Here is a 22,632-nt window from a genome sequence, read left to right as displayed (position 1 = left end):
GGTCTATTAATTTTCTGTCATGAGTAGCGGCACATCCATGATCTGCACATGCAGTATGGCAGAACGCTTTCCAAATCCTTGGCCCTTGAAACCCCTATGGTAGTTTTTAAAAACCATATGGTAACTCAAGGGATAAGAAAACTGGTGATTTTGGGCGCCTGGGTAGCGCAGTCGTTAAAGCGTCTGCCTTCGGCTCAGGGCGTGATCCTGGCGATCCGGGATCGAGTCCCACATCAGGCTCTTCCGCTATGAGCCTGCTTCTTCCTCTCCCACTCCCCCTGCTGTGTTCCCTCTCTCGCTGGCTGTCTCTCTGTCACATAAATAAATAAAATCTTAAAAAAAAAAAAAAAGAAAGAAAACTGGTGATTTTGGATGCAAACGGATAGTAAAATTCATCAGATAGATAATGTTCTGTTTCAATATTGATCTGAAATATTTTTAGAAAAAGAAAATCAATTCAATATGTGACCTTCTTCTGCTAAAAGTATTACTTGTTCCTGCATGTGACAAATAAAGGGCACATTATATTCATTCCTTGGCTCATTTTTTTCTTTGGAAGAACAGACTTTCATGATATTAAAATAAATGTTCTCTGCAAAAAAAGAAAAGAAAAATCCCTCTACTCTCTGCCATTCAGGTGGGACCACAAAAAACAAAAACTCAAAGCATCTATTGCATGTCAGGAAAATCACTGGAGTTGATGCTAATATGATATTTACTTGGTGGCAATGTAGACTCTTAAGGAATGGCCTAACAAAATAAAACAACCAATTTATGCAATCTTTAAGACCATCCTCCAGTTCGTCCTTAAATACTGTAGCAGTCTATAAGAACAACCCTCAGGGCCATCTCAGGACCCTCAGAATGCTGTAAATATTTCCAAGTCTTACACACCAATATGGGAAAGGAACTGGAACTGGAGTTGACAATTTATGACTAACACACATTGTCCTGAAAGTTCTGAGATCTTGAACTCCCAGACTACGCAATTCTTACTACCTTAGTAGCAGCAAAGATCCCTTCTATGCAGATTGCTTTCAGGACGTACATCTCTCTTCACAGATGCCAAGATTGGATAATTAGCTTTATTAGAATCCGGCATTGAGATGGGAGGTGTATATCAATTTAAGAGGACTTGCTAATGTATGTGTCTGACTGTAGAAAAGAAAATACAATCCCTATAATTAATCCCAGTGTGTCTCAGGAATAGAAGGGCATTTAAACACTAACCTAGTACAAGTGAAAGAAGAAACCAAGAACAATGGCAACACTGTGGTGGTCTCATTATATCTGGGTCATGAAGAAAAGGCAGAGCTAAAAAAAGATCTAGGTTCCTAGAACTCTATCTACAATATTCTCTAATAAAATAATACCAAATATAGTTAAGACTTCTTAAAGTATAACACATATTTTATTGTAACTGAGCTAACCATGCATAAAGCAATCTCAAGGAAACCTTCCACACCTTTCTTTTCAAAATGGATTTAACTTGTTATTTATATCCCAAATATAAATGATGAATTCCTCCTTATTGAAAATATCTCTACAGTGAATTTTAATTATATTGCTTCCTTTTTTTCTTTTTATAGAGCCACATCGAAAGTTATTTATCTTCATAAATGGGTTAACCCTCGATGAGCTGAAAGTAATAAAAAGCCAAACACATCAATTCTAAACACATCTGCTCAAAGAAGTGTAGATTTTGAACACAGATATTTATAGGTGTGCTTATTTACTTACGCACCTCCATGCTGGGAAGTTACAGGCATACCTCATTTTATTGTGCTTTGTGGATACTGGGATTTTTGCACATTGAAGGTCTGTAGCAACCGTGCACTGAACAAGTCTATCGGTGCCATTTTTCCAAGCACCATTTGCTCACTGTGTGTCTCTGAGTTACATATTGGTAACTTCCTTTTCATTGTTATTATATTTACTATGGTGATCTGTGATTAGTGATCTTCGATGTTACTATTATAATTGCATCACAAACCACACCTATGTAAGACAGCACATTTAACTGATAAGTGTTGTGTGTGTTCTGAGTATTCCACTGACCAGCTGTTCCCCATTTTCTCCCTCTCCTCGGGTCTCCCTATTCCATGAGATGCATTGGCCTAATGTTGAAATTAGGCCAATTAATAACCATACTATGGACTCTAAGTAAAAGGAGAGGTCCCACACCTCTCACTTTAAATCAAAGCTAGAGATGATTAAGCTTAGTGAGGAAGGAATTTTAAAAGCTAAGATAGGCTGAAGCTAAGACTCTTGTGCCACACAGTCAGGATGTAAATGCAAAAGAAAAGTTCTTGAAGAAAATTAAAAATGCTACTCCAGTGAACACATGAATGATAAGAAAGCAAAACAGCCTAATTGTAGATATGGGGAAAGTTTTAGTGATCTGGACAGATCAAACCAGCCACAACATTCCCTTAAGCCAAAGCCTAATCCAGAACATCGCCTCGAATCTCTTCAATTCTATGAAGGCTGAGAGAGCTGAGGAAGCTGCAAAAGAAAAGTTTGAAGCTAGCAGAGGTTTGTTCATGAGGTTTAAGGAAAGAAAATTTCTCCATAACATAAAGGTGACAGGTGAAGCAGCAAGTGCCGAGGTAGAAGCTGCAGCAAGTTTTCCAGAAGATCGAGCTCAGATAATCAGTGAAGGTGGCTACATTTAACAACGATATTTAATGTAGATGAAACAGCCTTCTATTGAAGGAAGATGTCATCTAAAACTTTCATAGCTAGAGAGGAAAAGTCAATGCCTGGTTTCAAAGCCTCAAAGTTCATGCTGACTCTCTTGTTAGAGGGTAATGCAGCTGGTGACTTGAGGTTGAAGCCAATGCTCATTTACCTTTCTAAAAATCTTAGGGCCCTTAAAAGTCATGCTAAATTAGATGTGTTGGATGACAGAAATCAGATGTGATTAGAAAAAAGCTTTCTTTCAGAATATTAACGCTCATTGACAATATCACCCAAAAACTCTGATGGAAATGTACAATGAGATTAATGTTGTTTTCGTGCCTAACATAACATTCATTCTGCAGCCCATGGATCAAGAAGTAATTTCAAGTTTCAAGTCTTATTATCTAAGAAATACATTTGTAAGATATAGCTGCCATAGATGGCGATTCTTCTGATGATCTGGGTAAAGGGAATCAAAAACTTTCTGGAAAGGCTTGATCATTCTACATGCCATTAAGAACATTTGTGAATCTGGGAAGAGGTCAAAATATCAATATTAAAAGGAATTTGGAAGAAGTTGATTCCAACCTTCATAGTTGACTTTGAGGGGCTCAAGACTTCGGTGGAGGAAGTAACTGCCGATGTGGTAGAAAGAGCAAGACAAATAGAATTAGAAGAGGGGCTTGAAGATGGGACTGAATTGCTGCAACCTCAGGGTAAAACTTGAGCAGATGAGGACTTGCTTCTTATAGATGAGCAAAGAAAGGGGTTTCTTGTGATAGAATCTACTCCTGCTGAAGGTCCTATGAAGATGGTTGAAATGACAACAAAGGGTTTAGAATATGACATAAAGCTAGTGGTAAAGCAGTGTCAGGGTTTCAAAGGATTAACTTCAATTTGAAAAAAGTTTTACTGTGGGTAAAATGCTATCAAACAGCATTGCATGCTCCAGAAAAATCATTCATGAAAGGGAGAGTCAATGGATGCAGCAAACTTTTCTGTTGCCTTATTTGAAGAAATTACCACAGTCATCTCAGCCTTCAGCAACCACCACACTAATCAGTTGACAGCCATCAACATTGAAGCAAAACCCTCCACCAGCAAAAAGATGACAACTGGCTGAAAGCTCCAATAATAATTAGCACTTTTTAGCAATAAAGTATTTTTAATTAACATATGTACATTGCTTTTAAAGGTATAATTGCCCACTTAATAGACTACAGTATAATGTAAACATATCTTTTTTTTTAAAGATTTTATTCATTTATTTGACAGAGAGAGACAGCCAGCAAGAGAGGGAGCACAAGCAGGGGGAGTGGGAGAGGAAGAAGCAGGCTCATAGCAGAGGAGCCTGATGTGGGGCTCAATCCCAGAAAGCTGGGATCACACCCTGAGCCGAAGGCAGACGCTTTAACGACTGCAGGACCCAGGCGCCCCAATGTAAACATATCTTAAATTCACTGGGAAGCCAAAAAAAATCATTTGATTTGCTTTATTAAGATACTCATTTTTTTTTTTTTTTTTGCAGTGGTCTGGAACTGAACCCTCGGTATCTCTGAGGTATGCCTGTGCTATATTCGTCTAATACGTTAATGAGGAGAGTGCTATCTGAGAGATACTAATGAGGATGATACGTCATTCAAGTCATAAATCAAATCTCAAATGGCATCTAGAACACAATGAAAAAACAACCAGAAGTAGTTAGCTGAAAGATCTCCATGACTCCATGAAGCAAATTGTCATATCAGAGGAAATAAGACCTGGTATTATGGGTGACTGGAATTCACCTGTGCAATTAGCTTCTATGCTTCTCTGACTGTGCGAATAAGCATAATGTCATAAAAGTGCATTGATCATAGAGCAGAAAGGAAAAAATGTTATTAGATGAACATGTACATTTAAAGCAGCTCAAATCTTGGACAATTTTATTGGAGTCTGATTACTGATGTTTGTTGAATAACATTTCTTTTATATTTTTAATTTAATAACTGAATGAAGCACTTGTACATGGACATATTTGCAAAGCAGATAGTTGGAAGTAAGAAAATAAGTGTTCCAATGGTACAGCTAACGTTCCTTTCTTCGTTTCTCAGAGAGGATAGAACAGTTTTAAATACTGTTTCTCCCAATTAGATTTTTAAATAGGGAGAAAAATGGATTTCTTGGCAATTTTTTTAAAACCATGACCCTTGAGAACCCCGTCAGCTAATTCACTGCCTTTTTATGAACAGCCCATTTGTTTGAGGAGTGTTTTATATAAAATGGCTTAAATCACTCTATGATTTGTATATTTAAATCCTTATCAGAGGATTATCTTTATTGATTGATTTTTTAAAATGGACTTTAATTTTTATTGCAGTTTTGATTTCACAGCAAAATGGAGTGGATAGTACAGAAAATTCCCAACTACTTCCTCTTCTCACACAGGCACAGCTTCCGCCATTGTCAACATCCCACACCAGAGTGTACTTCCGTTACAGTTGATGAACCTACAGTGACACATGGTTATTACTCAAAGTCCATAATTTACATCAGGGTTCACTCTTAGCATTGTACATTCTATGGGTTCGGACAAATGTATAATGATATGTATCCACCATTATAGTGGGATACCCATTAGTTTCACTGCCCTAAACTCCTCTGTGCTCTGCCTATTCATCCTTCCCTTCTCCCAAACCCTGGAAACTACTGATCTTTTTAATGTCTTCATAGTTTTGCCTTTTCCAGGATGTCATGTAATTAAAATTCTACAGTATGAAGGCTTTTCAGATTGGCTTTATTCACTTAGTAATGTGCACTTAAGTTTCCTCCATGTCTTTTCATGTCTTGATCGCTCATTTCTTTTTAGCACTGAATGACATTCCATCGATGTACCACAGCTATTTATCCATTTCACTTACTGAAGGACATTTTAGTTGCTTCCAAGATTTGACAATTATTATTTTCTTAAGATTTTACTCATTTATTTGAGAGAGAGCGAGAGTGAGCATAAGCAGGGAGGGGGGAGCAGAGGGTGAGAGAGAAGCAGACCCTGCTGAACAAGGAGCCTGATGTGGGGCTCGATCCCAGGACCCCAAGAACATGATCTGAGCTGAAGGCAGATGCTTAACCAACAGAGCCACCCAGGTGTCACAAGATTTGACAATTATTATTAATGTTGCTATAAACATACATGTACAGCTTCTTGTGTGAACATGAATTTTCAAATTTTTTGTGTAAATACCAAGGAGAGCAATTGCTACATCATATGGTAAGTATGCTTAGTTTTGTAAGAAACCATCACGCTATCTTCCACAGTGGCTGTCCTATTTTGCATTCCTATGAGCAGTGAATGAGACTTCCTGTTGCTCCTGGCCAGCAGTTAGTGTTGTTGCTGTTCTGGATGTTATCTGTTCTAGTAAGTGCGTAGTAGTGTTCCACTGTTGTTTGAATTTGCAATTCCCTAATGCATGATGTTGACCATCTTTCCATAAGCTTATACGCCATCTGTATATCTTGGGTGAGGTGCCTCTTCAGTCATTTGTCCATTTTTTAATCAGGTTTTTTGTTTTCTTATTGTTGAGGGTTGTTTTTTGTTTTTTAAGTAGACTCTACACCCAATATGAGGCTCCAACTCACTACCCCTAGGTCAAGAGTTGCATGTTCTACTGAATGAGCCAGCCAGGCGCCCCTTATTGTTGAGGTTTAAGAGCTCTTTGTGTATTTTGGTAAACAGTCCTTTATCAGATATGTCTTTTGCAAATATTTATCTGGCAATTCTGTTTTGTTTCATGAAGTATATTTTGTCATATCTGTTTCAATTGTGACCATCATGGTTTTTTTTAATCTACATTTTCAAAGAGATCTTTTTTACATGAAAAAAAAATCACATGAAAATATACCTTCAAGAATGTATTATATATCAACTTTGTATTTGTTCTAGTTTCTATGATGTTCTTACATGAAATGTGTTTTTAGCATAACAAGTGTTTTAAACTAGTATTCTTTTTTTTTTTTAAAGATTTTATTTATTTATTTGAGAGAGAGAGAGACAGCCAGCAAGAGAGGGAACACAAGCAGGGGGAGTGGGAGAGGAAGAAGCAGGCTCCCAGTGGAGGAGCCCGATGTGGGACTCGATCCCATAACGCCGGGATCACGACCTGAGCCGAAGGTAGACACTTAACGACTGAGCCACCCAGGCACCCCTAAACTAGTATTCTAATACATAATTTAGCAAATAGTACTGTAGGCATCATTTGATTTTCAAGGCAGATTTTACATACACACCTATCGAAGGTCATTGTGGCAAATTTAGTTAAGGTTTTGAGGATAAAACAAAAATTTCACTACCTCACTACTTTTTGAAAGCTTTATTTAAATATGGCAGTATACGGCATAAAAGTGACAAAGTGAGGGATTAAATATGATCAAAAGCGTAAGCATAATGTGCCATGCAAATTATATCCAGTGTTAAAATTCAATGACACCATGCTCTTCCATATTTTTCACTACTCAAATTTGTGTGAGTACTTTTGTGAATTATTCTTATTATTCTCAACTTCAAAGTGAAGTGCTCTACAGTTTAGTCCTTAGTGCTGATCTATCCTCAAGCTCCATTCACTTTCTCAATAAACTAATTCATTATCATATTGTGAAATGCCATCTATAGGTCAATCACTACACCTATTTTTTTCCAGTTCATACTTTACTCCCATACTTTCCAGCTTATAGACCCCCCTCCAAATTTCTCATTCATTCCTTTCCTCTCACACTTTCTATCCAATCCATTAGGAAATTCTGCTGGCTGTCTTTAAAATACCCAAATAGAATGCGACAATTCCTTATCCTAGTACTACCTGTCCTTCTCCACACCATTATCCTTACCTGTCTGGATTACTGAAATAATCTTACAGCTCCTCCTATGTTAGCCCTTCCCTTCATACTTTCTATGAAACACAGCAGCTGAATTGATCATTTTTATGTGGAATTCAATTTATCTCACTCTTCTCAAAATACTGTATTACTTTCACTCAGCATGAAAGTCAAGTTTCTAATAATGGCCTGTGATGGCCCCAATTACTCTCTAAACTCATATTTTACTACTCTCGATCTTGGTCAGTCCACTTCGTATAAAATGGCACTGTTGTTGTCCCTCCCTTTAACACAGCAGAAACACTGCGCCTTAGAGGAGTCCGCACTGATTGTTTCCTTTGACTGGAGTTTTCTTCACTCACTCACTTTGGTGTTTACTTCTCTAACCTTCTTAAAGTCTTCTTTAAGTCAAATGCCGTATTTCTGATAAAGCTTCTCCTAATCACCCTTTTGAAAATTGCAGCCTGTTCACTCTCCAGTGTTCTCAAATGCTCTCTACCCTACTCTACTTTTTCCTTTTCCTACAGCGTTTTTTGATGTAATATGTTTACCTAAGTAATTTCTATTTTGTGTTATTCTTGTGTTTTTGTGGTCTGCCTTTTTGCATTGAAGTGTGAACTCTACATAGACAGTGGTATTTTAGGTTTTTGTTTACTGTTCTATTGTAGAGTCCTAGTTGAGTACCTGGATGTATTAGCTGCTTAATAAGTAATTGCTGAATAAATGAAACACAGAAAATTTTTAATCGTATACTCAGCCCTGGATCAGAATTGCAGATATAAATATAAATTTCTTTAAATTATATTTTGTTAATACATCTCCATGCAAACAACTGAAATTATTCTGAGTGTGTAATGAACTAGTTACCTGTAATAAACCACTCAGTAAGCACTCAATTGAGTCAAAACTGGTCCTGGGTATAGCAGAGTCTGTGCTGACTGAATAGAGTAGCAAATACACATGACATGAAAAATAGTCAAGTGGACCCAAGTTGACTAATAGGTAAGGCATTAATCTCTATAGCTGTAAAAGTATTATAAATAAAATATGGTACAGGTAGGGCAATCTGATTTCACTGCAGAAATACAAATACACTTTCCCATTCAAATACATATATTAATACATTTTTAAACAACCTTCCAAGAAGGATTGTTGAGATAAAGACAGAAGAGACCATGTAAAGAGGATGCTATTTTATAAAAGAGTAGAGGAAAGGGTGAGTGCTCATAAATCAGATCATCTCTCCAAGATATATCTTGTGATCTGTCTCCAGAGTAAAGCTACAAGTGTCTTATTATAAAATTGTCCATGAGAGGATAAAGAACTTTTTTAAATTTGATATATGAAAACCCATTACAGTAATTTTTCCTTGTTAACAGAACCTTAACATTGTTTTTGTGTCATCTAGCCATATTCCCCAGGGAGTGGACTTTGATTAGCTCAAGCTAATCTGATAAATCCATTCCCTTGACAGGGCTAGTCATGCTCATGAAAAACCATGTTGGCCAATTATAGAGGATAGTAATTCTATTAGAATCTTCTGATAAATTTCTCTCACTCTAAAAGTAGCTCTGGAATTTTTTGCTATAATAACTCATTTTAATTTAAATAAAAATTGAATTAATACATACATACAAAATGTTCACAATTCATAAGAGTATAGATTGAATTTTCATAAAGAGAACAAACCTAGGTATTACCACTCATATCAAAAATCAGAACATTACCAGTATTCTAGAAGTCATTTCTCTGCCTCATTCCAGTTACTACCACATGGAAACTAAGCTTTTAACACTATACGTTAGTCTTGATTATGCTTGAACGTTATATAAGTAGATTTATAAAATAAATTTCTTTTGTATTTGTCTTCTTTTGATTAACATTGTGAGATTTATCCACGTTGTTGAACATAACAATAGTTTTGGATTTTGGTTTGTTTTGTTGTTGTTGTTTTCGTTCTCGTACTTGTATTTCATTCTGTTAACATACCACGATTAATTTATCCAGTCCATTGTTGATGGGTCTTTGGCTATTACGTATAAAGTAGCTAACAATACTATTCAAACATGTTCTACAAAGCATACATGAATAAGTTTTCCATTTTCGCATTTCCTTACCATTCTCCATGTCTTACCAAAACTTGGTATCTTCAATTTATTCAAATTTTGGTCATTTTGGTAGTTGTACAGAGAGTTTAATTCGATTTTTTCTTTCAAAAAAGTTAATGTTGAACACCATTTCTTTTTTCTTTTCCTTTTTTTGCCGTTGGGATATCCCCTTTTGTGTAGTGCCTAGTAGTTCTTTATATATTCCAGTTAAAATTAATTTATTGGAGATAAATATCAATTTCTATATTTACATGTAATATATAAATATTTATAGGCAATATATATGCAAATATATGCATGTTACAAATACTCTTCTGACACTGTAGTTTAGCTTCACTTAGATTAAGAATTTTAAAAGTCATGAAGTTGGCTTATAATGCCTTTTTTTATCTTCTATTGTTACTGTACTATCGTTCACATTTGGATCAATGAGCTATGTGGAATTGATTTTTGCATATGGTGTGAGGTAATGGCCCAAGTAAACTGCAAGTTATTCAGCAAAATGACTGAAAAATTATGTATTTCCTACTGTGCTACAGTGTTTTCTTTGTTATAAGTGATACAGCAAGTGACTGTGTGTTGTTTCTGGATTGATTATTCTATACAATTTGTCTATTATCTATCCTTCATTCATGATATAATCTTAATTATTTTAGCTCTTTAATATGTTTTATTCTGCAGTTTGATTTTTGTATTCAAGATTATCTTGGATATTCTAGGGCAGTTTGAATTTCTATCTTCTTTTTTTTTAAGATTTTATTTATTTATTTGACACAGAGAGAGAGAGAGACGGCCAGCAAGACAGGGAACACAAGCAGGGGGAGTGGGAGAGGAAGAAGCAGGCTCCCAGCGGAGGAACCCGACATGGGGCTCGATTCCAGGACCCTGGGATCACGTCCCTACCCGAAGGCAGATGCTCAACGACTGAACCACCCAAGCGCCCCAGATAATTTCTATTTTCTATAAAAATAAAAAGATAATTTTTATTTCTCCCATATTCACTTTGTTTATGATATTTCTCACACTTGGCTTTCCACTTTTGCAGGAGATAATTTGCCTCCTATTTCATATAGAAATGAATGGGCAACTGAGAACACTAATGTGGTTTCCTGTTTCCAAAGGCAAAATTATTTGTTTTTACGTCTCTTGTTTATTATTTCCCCTTTTGCATTAGAAATCATGTTTTTTATAATACTAAGTAAAGATAATGTGCAATTTTCTCTGGCTGCATTTAGTATTTATGTGTAAAAGTAGAAGTGATAAAACTTGAGTCAATCAGGGATTAAGTTTTCCTTGGCAAAATAATGGAAGACTAGGAGTTAAGGAGAATAGGTTATTATCAAAATAGCCATTGAATTGATGGTACACTGGGAGTTTTGTAGATATGGAAAAAAAACAGTTCATTCATAGAGTATAGGGGATAGTATATAGGTATAATTGGAATGAGGATGAGACTGATAGATAAAATGAAATGGAAAGAAGAATAGTTTTAGAAACAGATTTTAAGGATGAAATAATTCTGGATGATAACAGGATTTATTATTCTACCAGTCATGTAGGCTAGAGGGAAGTAGTGTTAAGTGGCCAAATAGAGATAGATGATAGACAGATAGATAGATAGATAATTCATTTATAATTCATTATAATATACATAAACCCATATTAAATATAACATATAAAATACACACTGCTCGTAAATATTTGAATGTGTATGTGTACACAAAATCAGACAGAGTTAGAACATGAAAAAATGCCAATCCTTAAAATAAAGTTTTGGATTGACCAATATGACTATTTGGGGGCATTAGAACTTTATATTGTAGTTAGGTCAATGTTTTCTTCTATAATTGCCAGAGTTTTCATTGTATATGGAAAGAAAAACTTTCTAGAAATTTCTCTTCTATCATTATAAAACAAAAAAAGTATCATTTTGGAATTTGGGAACCTGCAGTTGAGAATCCTACTTTTATATTGCAATGTTCTTCCTCTAGAGTGGCATGTTTCTCTAGGACTCATCAAGAGTGAGTTGTATGTCTTCATGGAGTAGTATTACCCTATAACTGTCATCGTGTTGATCCTATTGTGTTATGATGTGAGCTATCACCATAGCAGGAGAGGAAACTGGAAGAATATTTTGTGTATAAAGACATCAGTATGAAAATGTACGAGTTACATTTTATGAGTAAATTAATGCTATGTGATTGGAAATATTTGCCTCATAACAAAGAGATTCCATTTAATGATCATGTAGTCACATTCATCAAACATCTGAAATTCTCCTTTGTGGAAGCACATCTCAACTATAAGGCCAAAATACCAGATGATTTGTAAATAGCAAAGGGCAAATGGAGGACACATCTTCTACCACAGGTTCTAAGGTGAATAGGATGTGGGAACATGCCTCCTCCACTCCAGAAGGCTGCAGTGAAAAAGAGACCCAGCATACGGCCAGGGTTCAATTTACCCAAAAGTGAAGGAAACTTTTAGAAAAGAATTGAGGGCATGTGGTGACTTTAATGATGAGAGACCATGCACTTCAGAGTGAGAAGATTTAGGCTAATGGAAAATGAAATTTAATAGAACCAGATTAGATAATATAAAAAACAATACGGTAATAAGTGTCCTTGTGATATGAATGATCTGGGAAACTTGGGTTTCTGATTATAACAAAAGTGAACCGAAATGTAAGGAACCAGACTTTTAGATCTCTTAGGTAAAAGTTGTTATTCAGTAAAAATGAGGGAATTGTCCAGCTTTCATAAAAGTTCAGGTTCCAGATCACCTCTTGAGAAGGACTACTGTCCTTAAAATCCTGTTCTTTAAATACTCAGGCATAGCCAATGAGCTCTAACGAAACACATTCCTCACTTTTAAACAGATACCTGGAATGATTTTGATAAATAGACCCAGATTTTAAGTCAAATCATGGATCTCTCTCTCTCCCTCTCCTTTTCTCTTTCACACATACACACATGCACAAGCACACACACACACACACACACACACACACACACAGGTGAGCATGCACCCAATCTTACTACTTTACTTTTGCTCATGCATACTCACATGTGCTTCCTTCAGTGGAAGAGAAAGGGTTATATGTATTAGTATCACTAATACTCTGTTGTGCTTATGGAAAGGGGGTTAACTGTGGTGAGGGAGTCAACAGAATCTAGAGAACTAGACTTCCTAGGTTCAAGGTGTGTCTCCACTACTTGAGGGCTACATGATCAGTGACTGTACACAACTTTTCAATGACTGAGTTTCCTCTTCTATAAAATAGTGATGGTTTTTCCAACATGTAGTATTGTTGCTAGGACTAAATGAGATAAAATATATCAAAGAGATAAATGAGATAAAAGCACCTCAAGCAATGGCTTGCGTATGTTGATGTTCAATAAATATTAGCTCCTGTTTTGGTTGTTCTTATACTGGAAAAGTTTAAATCTGTTCTCATGGATATTTTCAGCTATGTGGAGGGAAGCTGTATTAAAGTTAGACTAAAGACTCAGGGAAGTTATTTAGCCTATTTTCAGCTTGCTTTCTTTAGCCATATAAGGAATTGAGATACATGATTTCTTTCAGTTCTCAGATTCTTTTTTTTTTTTTTTAAGATTTTATTTATTTATCTGACAGAGAGAGAGACAGCCAGCGAGAGAGGGAACACAAGCAGGGGGAGTGGGAGAGGAAGAAGCAGGCTCATAGCAGAGGAGCCTGATGTGGGGCTCGATCCCACAACGCCGGGATCACGCCCTGAGCCGAAGACAGACTCTTAACCGCTGTGCCACCCAGGCGCCCCCAGTTCTCAGATTCTATTCCATCATTAGGTTTTTATCCACTGGTAAAATAAGTGATATTAGACATATTACTAATTTATTATTCAGGATTTTAATGTAATCGTTAAACTAAACTAAAATATATATACATACCCACATACATGTCTTTTCCAGAATCATGCAAATAACTATTTCAATTATCACTTTTCCTTTTTATCAGACTAGTAAATGCCATAGAATCGTAGTAAGTTGTAAAATGAAAGGAAATACAGAGTTTATTAATGCATTCATCAGACATAAGAACACCTTACTTTTATAACTTGCATGGTAAGAAAGTCCTGAGGCATGCCTTATGCTGGCCCACATCTTTCATAATCAATTGAGGTGAAATAGGTTAATATTTTCCTAGTATTATTTTGGATTCCTTCTCTCCAGGCTATGTACTAGCAACCATTAATAAATTAGTTTTCATTTACTCTTTATATACAATATTTAAGCATTCATTTTCAATTGTCAGTAAGTTGAGTGCTATTGCCCCTAAGCTATGCCTCTGGTTGATTTTTTAATGTTTTTTTAAAATGTAATCATGACAATATTTTTACTTTCCTGTGAAGTATCTTAGGCATTCATTTATTAAAAATTAGTAAGTAAATATATATATATATATTCATGCACATATATACACATGTAATTTTGCATATAATTTTCACACATATATATACCTATAATCTTATGTGTGTATCAATGCTAAATCTTAACTAATATTTATCAAGGAATTTTTGTTACACACCTTTTAATAATAAATTACCACAGTATACTGCAATGAAACAAATTAATTATGCATAAATTTATACTATCTCTTACATGGTAAACCAGTTTTCCAGTTTCCCTACAGCAGTACTTCCCAAACTTTTATACCTTATGGTACACAGAGGAAATGACTAAGAGTATTTAACCATAAGTATTGAGCCATAAGAGTTGTCTATATGTGGTTGGTATTAAAATTCATTTCATTTTGGTTGTATTAAATTACTTACTTATTATTAATTAATTAATTTATTTTTAAAGATTTTATTGATTGATTGATTGATTTGAGAGAGAGACAGCATGAGAGGGGGTAGGGTCAGAGGGAAAAGCAGACTCCCCACTGAGTAGGAAGCCCAGTTTAGACTCGGTCCTGAGACTTCAGGATCATGACCTGAGCCAAAGGCAGTCCCTTAACCAACTGAGCCACCCACGTGCACTTAAATAATTTTCTTAAATAAAATATAAACATATTGGAATGGCTGACATTGGATGGCTGATGGGCCATCAAAGCAAACATAAACCTTTTACATCTGGTTTTATGCTTGAAATGGTTATTTTTAATGCCTACCCAGATTTTTAAGTGATTATATTTTCAGATTCTTACCGGTAACTACCTTCAAGAAACTGCATAAGTAGATGGTAAAAAAAAAATCATCATCCAATTTTTGCCACCCTCCAAAAATATAAGGAAAAATTATATTTTTATTATTCAGTTAGAAATATTAAATATTGGTAGTATGATTAGAATTTGAATCCAATAAAAGTATTTTATATCAAGTTCTTAAAAGTAATAATGGTGACCTAACTTAAGGAATTGACATATATTTGTAGAGTAGTACCTCTAGGTACCTGTTTGTTCTCCCTCCCCCTAGTCTCCCATCAATCCCATTGGCAATTGGTTGGATAGCGCACCATGTTATTCACATTTTTAGGACCTGGAATATCCTCTCTGGTAGCAGTATAGACCCCTTGCCCATGAGAAGCAAGAGACCATCTACAGCTGGTTGATGAGGCAGGTGTTCAATTCATAGAAACTCACTGGCCAAGCATCAAAGTGTTGGGCACTGGTTGGTTGCTCCTTGCTGCCTACAGGTATTTGCTGCCTATATGTAATACGTGCAGCAAATTTTGCTTGAGCCTCCCTCTGTGAAGTTCCTGACAAAGCTAGAAGAAATTTTCTGAGGTCTATGGTTACTCTTGAAGAGAGGCAACCCTGTAACCTATTTGTGGCATCTTAGTGGGGAAGCTCTGGTTCATAGTATAGATATTTATCTACCTCGTGTCCATTGCAAGTCAATCATGGAAGAGTAGATAACCTACGTGAAATAAATGATGATTCCAGTTACACTTTATCAATAGATCCTCCACATTCTGAACTGTTGTTTTGTTGTTGTCAGTTTGAACAGAATAGACTTAGAATAGAAAGCTTTCTTATTCTACCATTTTTCAACATTAAATAAGTATTTGAGTTTTACATGCTATATGCTAGGCCCTATGGTAGTCACTGGAAATAAAATGGTAAAAAAATCATGATAGTGATGATCCATTAGGTATTTTTCTAGCTTATTTATAATATGTGACCATTAGAATGTCATAAAGCTGAAGTCGCGTGCAAAATCAAACTCTTGGTCTCTTTGAATAGCAGCAGAACCAACTAAATTAAATGGCACAAAGGGATTTTGACAAACTGATATTTGACATTATGTTAATCACAGCACAAATATTTTCTGCATCACGAAGGGAAAACTATTTTGTATTTGGTTAAAACATTGTATGGGAGGATAAAATACTGCAAGGGAATTCAACTCATACACTACTCACCAAGAATTAATATTAGACTCCACAGGTTAAAGAGTAAAATTCCCAATGAGACTGGCCCCACACCAGATTCTAGATGCAAGGTACATGCACTTCTGACCAACTAGTACCAGATCCCAGAAGTTCCCACAACCTCTCAGTTTCTATAATTATTAGAACAACTCCAGAATGCAGGGAAGTGCTTCAGTTATGATTACAATTTCATCATAAGAGATTCAAATCAGGAGTAGCCAAATGAAGCGACATGAAAAGAAGATCTAGGAGTGTCTTGAACACAGAGCTTCCATGTTCTTTCCCTGTGCAATTAGGGAATAGTACCCTCTTGGCACATTGTTGTTTTTACCCTCAGGAAGTTCCACCAAGCTTCAGTGTCCAGTATTTGTATTCAGGTTTCATTACTTAGGTAAGATTGACTTGAATCACTGACCTGATGTTTGAACTCAAATTCTAGCCCACATTCTCCCTCTCCAGAGGTGGGGAGGTCAGACTGATATCTCATAGTTCAAAGTCTCAACCTTCTAATCACATGGTCGGTCTTTGTGGCATGAGCTGACCCTATCCTGAGTCATTTGTTTGGCATAACTATAAAAAAGCCAACCAAGAGTCACTTCATAGCCTAAGAATAAACTCCTAGGGCCAAAGAATAACAGAGGTTCTCCTATCTCTCAGGAAAGTCCAAGGGTTTGAGGTTTCTCCCCAGGAACTCAGGATAAAGACTGGAAAGATTCTTCATTATGCCACATGAACTCTGGCAGTATGGAAGCAAAACAAAACTCCTTCCTTCCAGTCACAAATCAAACCCAACATATTCACCCATTCTGTGTAAAAGAGCTTGTGCCTGTAAAGTAGCATGCACCACTTGGCATAGGTAGAGAACAATTACAAGATCTTTCCTCCTGTGGACAGATAAGACCCCAGGAGGTGTTATAAAGAGATTGTGGGGTGTTTGTCAGGGAGGGAATGATTAGGAGCATGACATGGTGGTTTCTATAAAGAACTCAGCCCTGGGCAACTTCTGGGGAAAATAAAGATTGTTTTCAGTGACCAAGTTCACTTTTTCTTTCTCCAACTAGCTGAGGAAGAACCAAATAAGTGGTTGAGTCTACTTCAGCCCAGAGGAGACTGTGGAAGCAGAGAGGCTTCCTGCTGGTGCCTGGGTAGGAAACTGACACCCTGGTTGTGCTGCTTTACTCCAGTAAGGATAACACATCTGGGATACAGAGGAAATTGGATTTATTACATGATTAAGTTTTCAACAGTGTTATTTTCTAAGAAACATCTGTCTCCGTTAAGTATAAATATGGTCCTTAAATGTAGATATGATAAGTATCACTATACTTGCGTGTTCCAGTGCTTTAGCGGTGATCCCAATCTTTGATTCTCTAACAGAACGTGATATATCTGCCGAATGATTCTTATGATAGGAAAGAAACGATCCAGGCATTTCCACTTGAGTCTTCCTATCCTGATGGCCCTTACTGGTTCAGGGAGTAAGGGTTCAGGGAGACAGGGTGAGTACTCTGCCATTTATGGTAAATCTATATGCATCGCGCTTGTTACTGAGGAAACAACTCAGTAACAGGATGAACCGTCTCATCTATACCATGAAACCGATGTGAGGCAAGCTTGGATCAAAACCACACTTACTTAAATTCCATAAGCCCCCTCTCTGCTAAATGCATCACCATGGCTTTCATAATCTCTCTAACCATCCCCTAAATTTTGTTTATTTCTCTCACGTCATTGCATGGTTACTCTGAAAAAGACCACGGATCCCTTGGAAGATGAGTAAGAAGAACATTTACAGAATGCAGATATGTTGTGATTAAGGCTTTATCTCAAGTGTAACTGGTCTCCCCTTTGCTCAGAAGGATCTTTACATCGTAAGAGCTGATGGTTTCCTACACTGCATCCTTCGTCCACGTTAGAATCAGTAAACTGATGGCAATGGCAGCATCTCCCATCTTTACTTCCAGACAATAGAGGATGAATGCACTTTTCCAAGTCATCGAAGATCCTTTCAAGGATGCTTGCACTCCTTTTTCTGGTGTATTTTTTAAAGGTTTAGCAAAGAAAAATTTTCTCTGAGTTTTCCAGAGAATAGAGTTCAGTGTGAATAGAGGTACTCACGATAAATCCAGTGTAACACTACCATGTAAATCCATTCTTCAGCTTGCACTTCATAACCTCTCTCACATCATGGCAGCCCAAATAGAAAATGATGATATTGTCACACTGGGCCTCCATCCACCCCAAATATCACCTTCACTCCCATTCTGTGGCCTGAGGGGATCAATATCTTTGTATACCTGGATTTTAACAGAAGCTGGCTTGTGCTCTACAGTAAAACAAAACCAAATAATTCTATTACCTCAATTCATTCACTCACACCACCATAAGCGTAGAGTTGACTAATCAACAAAGCAAGTAATGAGGCCCATCTGGCCAGCTAGGTTAATTCAGAGTCTTGGATATTAATAAATATTTATAAATATTTATAAATTCAGTTATTATAATTTGATTATTCATATTAATAAATTCAGTCTCTTTTGTCTAGTGGTCCATCCTCTTTTGTCTAGTAAATATTATATTTTTGTACATATTCTTCAGTGTCAGAGTGATTTAAGTTAGCAGAACCTGAGTTTTTCTCCTTCCAAGTAGGTATACCTTGTAGTTTGTTCCCGGGCCATGCAAGCATTTGACTCCAGTTATAAACTTGGAGGTAATGGTAGGTGTTAACAGGGAGGCATAAAGAAAGTTGTTACCTCCTTGCAAAGTTACTTAGGTGTGCTTGTATGAGCTGATCTTCCAGCAAGAAAGGACTAACATCCTCAGACAGGTGGGGGAGGGCTACTTCTGTCACTAATGAGGGAGTAATGGAATAGGAGGTATCTAGAATTATCTGTTTTCCAAGTGTCATGATTTTAGTTTTGTGAGTTCCAATATTTCTTATTCATTTCCCTTTTTTTCACAGAAGGAAACCGAAGAAGCTGGTAATTAAACTTCATGTATGGAAGAAGCAAAGTCTCCTTCTGATTTTAGTTCCAGTGATAAGTTTCATACAGGGTAATTAAAAACAAAACAGAACAAAAACTCCTTGCTCTGTGACCCTGGTAAGCTAAGAAATTAAAATGCTGAGTCTAGTAATTTCCTACATTGCTCAATGTAGGCAGCCGTACAAACCTCCTACCACGGCCAATTTCAATCACCAACATGATAAAGTAGAGAAGAAATAGGCACAATAAGCCCTGATCAAATACTGTGAGATGGCTCCAGCACATCACTGACTCCTAAATTATGCAATTCAACTGGCAAGACCAGAGAGCCATGATCAAGAACTTGAGGAATCAGGACAGTGCTGTCAACGCTGTAAACTCCAGAAGCTCACTGCCTCTGCCCTGAAACATGTCAGCAAGATGCTTGCTTTACACACAACTTCGCTCCCATTTCAGAACACTAGCTACAGAGGATTCAGGAAAATACAGTATTAGTTCTTTAGACTCTTCATTATAAGAAGTTATGCTTGGGGCACCTGGGTGGCTCAGTTGGTTAAGTGACTACCTTTGGTTCTGGTCACGATTCTGAAGTCCCAGGATCAAGTCCCTCATCAGTCACTTCTCATGGGGCTCCGTTTCTCCCTTTGCCCCCCCCTCCTTGTGTGCGAGTGCGTGCATGTTCTCTCTCTCTCTCTCAAATAAATAAAATATTTTAAAAAGAAATTATGATTGAAATATGTTAGCCTTATTGTAGAACTAACCAATATAAACTATACCCATTAATAGGGGCTTAGATTGTTTTATATAAGTTATTGTACAGTGAAGAATAGAAATATGTGTGTTTGTATCTGTGTGTGTAGATAAATGAGTGTGTTGAAATGTACCAAATAATATACATTGAACTGTTAACTCAAGTTCATTGGCTTGAAAGAGGTCCAAGAAGGAGAGAAGCAGGGAACCATTCCAAAAAGTTTTTTAAAAAATCATCAATATATGCAATACTCCCTATATCTATTGCATGCATGAGGAATTAGAAAACACTAAGTTACTTCTATATCTACTAACTTGTAAGAGGATTCATAAAAAACATGATAAGATTTAAAAAAATACTATTCAGGGGCGCCAGGGTCATACAGTTGGTGAATCGTCCAGCTCTTGGTTTCTGCTCAGGTCATGATCTCAGAATCGTGAGATCAAGCCCTGAGTCAGGTTCCACCCTCAGTGAGGAGTCTGCTTGAGATTCTCTCTCCCTCTCCCTCTGCCCCTCCTGCTCGTGCTCTCTCTCTAATAAATAACTAAATCTTTCTTTTAAAAAAATAGTATTCAGGTAATACTTGTAGTATGATTCAATTCTGAGAAAAATCCACAAACAAAAGTCCCATGTAAGTATATATGCCTTGAGTATGTTTATATGAGTAAAGAGAAAGGCATGAAAGGACATAAATTAAGTGCAATCATTGGTCAAACTGTGTGTTTTATTTTTATGACAATAATACATTAACTTAATAATTAAAAAATTTTAAGTATAAATAATTTGAAATTCAGAAGTTTCATGGCATTCAGTCCCTACGATTGGTTGAACCATATAAATGAATGTTTTCACAAAATAATATTGCCTATTTTGCAAATAGTTTTAATAGTATATGCATTTTTACAAGAATCTTATTTGAGCCACCATTTGGTAAGATCAAATTATAAATAGTAAGAAGCAAATAAAATAAATGGCATCAAGGGAGTTTTGATTCGATAGTGAATGAGCATTCTTAGGGTAAGGGAGGTCAACAGCTTCTGGTTATGCATATGAAATATGTTCAGCAGATGACACAATTGGAAAAGAACCAAAATTATTTTGAAGGAAGGAACAGTGACAAAGGCAATCTTTTCTTTAACTTACTATTTTTTGCATCACATTACATCTTCACTCTATTTAGTGTTGTAAGCACTGACGGGAATGTTTTATTTTCGACTAGTATGATCCTGCTGAGATTTTTGAATAAAGAAATAAGTAAAATGCTTATAACTAAAATATATCAGATCTTCTTTTCCATTATTTAGAGGAGATGCAGTTGTAGCAAGGAAGTCCGTTATATTCTTCTCAGCCTTCCCTAGCATGGTGTGGGCAAAATGTCCAATTCTTCCCTGTCTCCTTCTTACCTTTTTATTGCAGCTGTTTTGAGTTTAAAACCTTAGATATGTGAGGAAAGAGTAGATCATACTAAATATACCATCTTAACAGAAAAACTGGTGTGTTCTTTGAATAGAGAAGCTGGCATTCACTTAATGATTTCTATAATTTCAGAATCCTAAAGGCAAAATGTAAGCCCATTTTATAAAATATATTTTGGACTCTTTAACTTCTAAAATAGCAGGCCATAAGACATTCTCTGGTTTGATTCAAAATCATTAACAAATCATACATCTTTTATTTTATTATTCTCTTTTCATACTTGTAATCTGATGCTGGCCTATTAGGAATGTTATGTCTGTGATGCCTCAAAATTTTTGAGGTAAATATGTAATAATGTCAAGAAGGATTGACAGCCATAATAATGATAAACATAAACACTGTAACAGATTGTGTTTGGGAATAATAAAGACAGGCATATGTCTTACAAATTGTGGGAAAAGTACACACACACACCCTAGCTTATAATTTTCCAGCAATTAAGGGAAATAGCACAACCTTGATAGAAAGCATGTCTCCAGATATTACAAGGCAGAAACCAAAATGTTATTTGCGACAGCTGAGAACACCTCAAAGCTGTAGGAGAAAGAATTAAAAATATAAACGGTGCTCTGCTGGTAGTCGCATTTTTCAAGTGGGAAATAGCTGTTTAGGTTTGTCAAATTTAGGCTGTGAGACAGAAGTAGTTTATGAGGCTTTTGATTTAAATGTGGTTAAATTTTGAATTCTTTCATCCTCTTCTAATGTTCTTGGAGTCTTATCTGCTTAAAATGTACATTTTAAATATTGATAATGGGTTTTCAATCTCTTTTTTCTCACCTAGATGAAATTAGATCTATAGATGATAGATAAATAGATACCTAATTTGATATTCTTTCACTGTCATATGTACTAGCAAATTAGCCGTATGTAAATAAAAGTTAGACTCATAACAGATATATTGAGAAAAATGAGAACAATGAAAACTAGGGAAGTACTCTTCTCTAAGAATAGAATTTTTCCCAGTATATGTGCTGACTTATGAGGTTTGGGTGGGGGAGGGCTTCTTTTTTAAGGACTATAAACAAAAGTTTAAATTATTTCATGTTAGAGTTCCTGCATTGACAGGGAGTCCTTTCCAAATAGAAAAGATGGATCAAATAATCTCTGAAACCAACCCCCCCGCATCAAATTCTGTGATTTTAATTTCTATTCAAATTGAAATATCGTAATTCAAAATCTGTTATTATAAGCCCGGTGGGCTAAAAGTTATGCAGGAAATGAATGCATCACGGAGTATAACACAGAGAAACGCAGTGTTAGACCACAAAGAAGTAGACCTTAACACTAGTCTTAGAACCCTAGTTTTTTCATCCATCAACATTCTATGAGCTTAGGCCAGTTTCTTCGGTATTGTGAGGCTTATTTTC

The sequence above is a fragment of the Ursus arctos genome, unplaced genomic scaffold (assembly GCF_023065955.2).
Source record: "Ursus arctos isolate Adak ecotype North America unplaced genomic scaffold, UrsArc2.0 scaffold_37, whole genome shotgun sequence".
In the NCBI taxonomy this organism is placed as follows: domain Eukaryota; kingdom Metazoa; phylum Chordata; class Mammalia; order Carnivora; family Ursidae; genus Ursus; species Ursus arctos.
The sequence above is the reverse complement of the archived record's forward strand: the minus strand, read 5'-3'. Positions refer to the sequence as shown.